General features: G+C 43.3%; 1 long non-coding RNA gene across 1 annotated transcript; it reads left to right on the plus strand.

Annotated features, from left to right (window-relative positions):
* The first annotated feature begins 1,633 nt into the window (after positions 1-1,633).
* On the plus strand, positions 1,634-4,361 carry LOC138687096 (uncharacterized). Its single transcript, XR_011326432.1, has 3 exons — positions 1,634-2,150; positions 2,250-2,315; positions 4,283-4,361. It is a non-coding gene; the product is annotated as an uncharacterized lncRNA (long non-coding RNA).
* The last annotated feature ends 1,454 nt before the right edge of the window (positions 4,362-5,815 follow it).

A 5,815-nucleotide genomic window follows, 5' to 3' on the forward strand; every position in this document is an offset into this window, starting at 1 on the left:
GAAGTGAGGTAGCTGGTTTTCATGAGACTGCATATGTGTTGAATATTGGATGGAGGGGTTGAACCTAGTTTTTCTTCTTTTTGCTGAAAATAGATAAGATGGAAAATTTGCAAGTGTTTAATTTTTTTGGTGTTTGATTCACACAGATACCCAAACCCTTTCTTCTCTGAACAGCCTACTGAGAATCTGAAATCCATCCTCTTCTCTCACATTGCTAGGCATGCCTTTCCCATGCTAATACATTAAGAAACTTTTATTGCAGTGAAGAGCATGTAAAGTTCACTGCTTTGCCGTGACCTTTTCTCCTTTAAATTGTTTCATCATTGTGACCAATATGGACCAAAGAGAAGATGTAAAAATGTTTGGGACGTTTATTTCTAAGAAGGTTAAGCAACTTTTGCTATGCCCTTTTTACATTCTTCCAGACCTTCTAAAAAGAGACCGTAACATGACAGCGATGGCCTCCTTAATTACATTTTGTTGTCAGAGGAAGCATGCTTTAAAAGAACAGTAACCCAACACTCCTATAGTTGAGGATTTCAATAATCTCAACCAGGTTCACAACATTTGGAAAACCCCAAACCTTCTGTCAACTGATTGAAGCGAATTTTACGCATGCAAGAAATACAGTCATCTGGCACAAGGTTCAGTGTTACGGGGCTCGGGCAAAAGGATCTAGTTTCAGTTTGCCAGAGTTTCATGGGCAGTTGGATAGATTTCACAACGGCAATGGCTTATCAAAAAAACCAAAAGCTAAAGAGCAATACGCTCCTGTTGTGCTTGTTTTCAGTAATGTTCATCTTCATAATAAATGTAAATCAGGTCCTGAATATTGCCAGTCTAGTACTGAAATCTTAATAACAGCTGAAGATTTAAAAAAACATAGATACCGTTGGAACTCAGGGTGGGTAACGTTTTATCTCCTTCCTGGCCTTTTTGGTTGGCCACTGAACCTGGTTGCTTTGTTTCTATCAAAACTGCTGGTAGCTTTGTTCAAAGCAAAGGACAAAAATTGCTCCTGCATGTCTCCATTTTATATTTGTGTAAGTTCTGTCATGATTTTAGCAGAGATTGCCAGGGAAAAATATCAGACTTACAGTGGACTGCTACAGTGGTATAGGATATATAGACTTAAAGCCCAACAAAGGTGGGCAAAGAATAAGCATTGAATTTGGCAGGAGAGTACAATGGGTAGGAAATCCCAAGCAGGGGCATGTGCATTTACCCAAAATTGAAAAGGCTGTCGTCTGTACATATTCTAGGGTTCCTGTAGCATGCCTATTAGTTAGGTCGGTGAACCTGCTGGCCTTTGCTTGCAAGATGAATTGCCTTTGCTCGGGACTGTCTGGGGAGCAGCGGAGGCTGATGTGGCATTTGGGAAAAAGAAAGGAAGGGGCCGTTTCTGACTGCCTCCCTCTGGGAGGACACGGCCTGTGTGTCCCGGCTTCTGTTTCTGTAGAACAAACATGCCTACAGTCTGTACCAAATTTAAGGTCCTAGGAGCAAAACTTCTAGACTCCTACTCAGGACTTAGGAACAATCCAAAATGAAATTGGTCCCAGAGCAGTCTTCATAGGTTGCATTGGACTGAGCGCTGTGCATTTTGGGAAAGGTTTGCAAAGCCTGTATAAATATCTGCGTAGTTCAGATTAACAATGCTTGTATCTTAGATGTCTACGGTCGACTCTCATTAGCATGATTCTAGATGTTCCCTGTGGCCTCAAGCAGAGTAGTCTGTTGGCACGGAGTGGGGATTAAATCTTTAGCACCTGAAAAGTGCCTTACAAATGAAGCAGGCTAGATCCTACACCCTGTGCAGCTGTCCCCATAGCCTGCAGGTACTGCTAAAGAGAATCATAGAATCATTTAGGTTGGAAAAGGCCTTTGAGTTCATCGAGTCCAACCATCAACCCAACACCACCATGCCCACTAAACCATGTCCTGAAGTGCCACGTCTACACATTTTTTGAACACCTCCAGGGATGGTGACACCACCACCTCCCTGGGCAGCCTGTTCCAATGCCTGACAGAAGAGCACGAAGTATGGATCCGTAGTGACTCCTGAAACAGCCGCTCTTAAGAAGTATATAGAAAATGTCCAAATCTGAGTGGATTTATCCAAAAGAAAGGATGACAAGAGCCTTGTGGAGGTATGTATGCAGAACGCTGGGAAAGTTGGTACATTTGGCCATAGCACCATGCTGGGCAAAAGTGCCAGATAGGGTGAGGCGTTACCATTGTTCCTGCAGGATCTCTATTGCTGGCCAGGGGGAGAAGGCAGAGAAGAAAGGAGAGGCTGCTGGTATTGTCCTCTGGTAAGTTGACAGCTGTCCTCATAAAGAAAAAATGAATTAAAAAAAAAAAGAAAAAGTGAGGGGAGAAACACAGAGGTATCAAGATAAAGAGGCTATTTTGCTGACATGAAATGTGCTGCATGCCTGGGAGAGTGAAGGAGGGGTTGTTGTGGCACAGTGATGTGTGGGAGCCTCTGCGAGGAGGATGGCTCGGAGCAGTGAGGTGGAGCAGGCCATGCCGCACGCGAGAGCGTTTCTGATGAGTTTGGCCTCAGGCTTGCCTTCGTGGCCAGCACGACAGTACCCTGCTGAGCACGGCACAGCAGTAGGTTATCAGGGCAGCTTCGGGACTCGGGAGCCAGGTCATTCCAGCTGGCTTTGAGGGACCACAAACTCTTGCTGCGTCACAGCAAGGGAGCCTTTAGCTAGGTTTGTTTTTCCTTTGTGAGATGTGGACCCTAGATAGACATGCAAGCATTTCCTCGCTGCAGGCTGCCCCATCTGAGGCTATTTGCTTAGGGCCTGTGGTGGTTTCTGGGCTGACTCAGTAAATTGGGTGGCAGAAGTAGCTGTGACTCCCTGAGCTCTACTTCAGTCCGGGTTGCCCAGGCTAAGCATCTGGCCTTGCCCATCACTTCAACATGCTGTTTCTTCAGTATATGCCTCTTACTACTGACTTCTCCACATTCCTGCCAATGCAATTTGTTTCTATCTGTGTCCCAAGTGCAAATTTTTACTGGATAACACAGGGGAAGGTGTCCCCTGTACAATTCTGAAACTCCTCTGTCCTGAGATATCCGAGGTTCCCTTCAGAGGATTCAAATCCTGTGCACCTCACAAGCATGGATGACTATATTTTGCACTTGAAAAATTTGATTAGAGGAGGGGTTTCTTCAATGGCCACAATACCTTTGCATAACTTTGGACTTGCAGATGCTCAGATTTTAGCAGCGTGGAGAAGCGTTTGGGAGGAATGTTATATTCCAATACGGTGGCTGCAAGTTCTCATTTTAGTCCTTTCTGTATTAGGTACTGGAAGGAACTGAAGCTAAAATGGTTGAGTAAGTAAAATTTTGAGGCCTGACTAGTTGGGCAAGAGAGTCACATTCTTGGAGCAATAAATAGCTCCTTCCAGATCATGATGTGCTAGCAGTGTTGGGGTAGCAATAACATGGGACCGGCCCAAGTTAATGATATATATTAAAGGAGATTATGCAGATATCAAGGATGTGTTTAGTAAAGCATCTATTGTCTGCATCTGTCACCACAACATTCTGGCAAGTGTTGGGAAATATGGAAAGTGTGAAGTAGGAGGAGAAAAACTCGATCTGCATTTGTTGACTGCTTGTTGACAGCAACTGAGTAAGACATTTGCAGAATGCTTTAAAAGTTTTTTAATTAATTTTTGGGATTGTTTAGGCACAACCTATAAAACCCATTCTGATCATGCTTCTGGCTGCCAGAGTGGGGAAGGATGTTGCAGGGAAGGGGTGTGTTTGTGTGCATCTGCGAGCAAGTGTGCATGTGAAGAGAAAGCAGCCAAGATGCTCAGTACTAAAGCCTGATCTTGAAATAATTTAGGATACAGAATGATCTTTGCAAAGGAAATAGAGGTGGACTTTAAATGATGGCAGGGGAAGAGCGGATGTCTCAGATCGAGACACCTATGGTACCATGAGCTAGGCTGGAAATCCATGTCCTGATGAACACTTTGCACCCACCGTGAGTGGTTACCTGCAGCTCAGCTGGATCCCTGCCGAACCGCTGCACAGATGGGGTGTTTCCCTCCATGTGCAGGCTCGGGATAATGTCTTCAGCACAGGTCTGATCCAAACTTTGCTAAAGTTTGTGGAAAGAAGCCAATCAGCTATGAATGAAGGGCTTTAATCACTATTTATTTGTCTAATGTTCTGTATTGTAATTAAGCTGCCATTTTTCAAACCAAAATCTTCTCCCACCCCCCAAAGTGTCATCAATCCTTCCAACAGGAGTGCGCTACCATTTAATCTGAATTGGGACAAGGAGAGGGTGTGGAACCATGCCAACACAAATGCTCATTGTTACAATGGAGGATGGAGCAGTTTTGTAAGTAAGTTCTGTGTTCTCCGTTGTGCTTAGGTTAAATTCTGAGCAGTTTCTGTTGTCCTGTCACTTTGTCACTCCCTTGTAAATCAAGTGGGCTGTTTTGCTGTTGGCTTGTTGAGTGCTGGAACAAGCACAAATAAGAGCTTCTTTACTGCTTTTCAAACTGTATTTCAGTCCTGAAAAGGTGGCAGTTGTGTCATGATTTACAGCTCCTATTTGGTGTTTTTAATTGGGAATTTACACGACAATTTGTGGCTACATGATCATGTTAAGATTATCTTATAAAAGATCTAGGACAGTTGTTTGTGAAACCCTGGGGGCACATACCAACCTCCTTAGTTATCTAACCAACTGTTGTGCTCCTCGGCTAAAAGAGTGGGGCCTTCAGAAGTGGTTTGATCTTCCTCTGGAAGGTTAAAGGTCGAATGACTCATAAATGAAGAAAGAGGGATTTAATCCAAGGAACCTGTGCTGTTATTGTAAAACAATATTCACCAGTGATGGTACACTGCTGTATAAATGACAAACTGCGCGGCGATGGAAGTTGTTATTACATCACTGGAAACTTCACCTGCACTACATTTATGACTCCATAAACATAGGTTTATTTAACAGCTGTGGGAACACCTATGGCCATTTTGTGTTAAAGGTCAGGAGTCCTAAATTTCAGTTCGCATGTTAGTTTTCATGGGCGAGGTTCATAAAATGTGATAACTAGCATTAAGTGATCAGAACATAACCAAAAAATAATGTTGGGGAAAACGTGCTAATACAACCATTTGTACTGTGCCGTGTTTCCTTGAAGCGCTGTGGAGGACTGTTTGTTTGCTGAGTGTTGCTCTGAAAACAGATTTGTATCTCTTGGTCACAGTTCTGTCTCCCTTTCGGTGAGAGTCTGTAATTGTATCTGCTGCCAAAGTTAGACTCCAACAGGGGTTTGCCTTCTAGGATATTTTTAAAGGGGGGCAGTCAAGTCCAGCCTATTTCAGAACATGAATTAAAGGTAGCTGTACATACAGCAGCTGCTCCTCAGTTCCTTTGCCAAACTAGATGATTAAAAATACTATTTATTCTAGAAGTTGCCATGTTAAACAATGGGCCAACTGGCTGACTAAACAGTGAGCTGTGTATTGCCAAGTGCACAAAATAAGGAAAAATTAAAGAGAAAGTAGTGTGTATTAATGTAAATACTTTTCAAATGGGAGTGTGGTTTTATGGTATCTCCATAAGGTGGTATACCCTTGCAGTAGGTCCTCCACAGGAGCACGTGGCCCCTCTGTAAAGGATAAGAAATAACTGCTGAGTGAATAACTCTTCTTTGCTCTTTTGCAGCATTTGAAAAGCTAAACTGAATCTCTTTTTGGAGATTAAATTGCATATATGCTGTGGGAGAACAGCAATCTCCCTCTGGTTTGAGCAACATTGTTCTCAGCTCC

The sequence above is a fragment of the Haliaeetus albicilla genome, chromosome 10 (genome assembly GCF_947461875.1).
Source record: "Haliaeetus albicilla chromosome 10, bHalAlb1.1, whole genome shotgun sequence".
Taxonomy (NCBI): Eukaryota; Metazoa; Chordata; class Aves; order Accipitriformes; family Accipitridae; genus Haliaeetus; species Haliaeetus albicilla.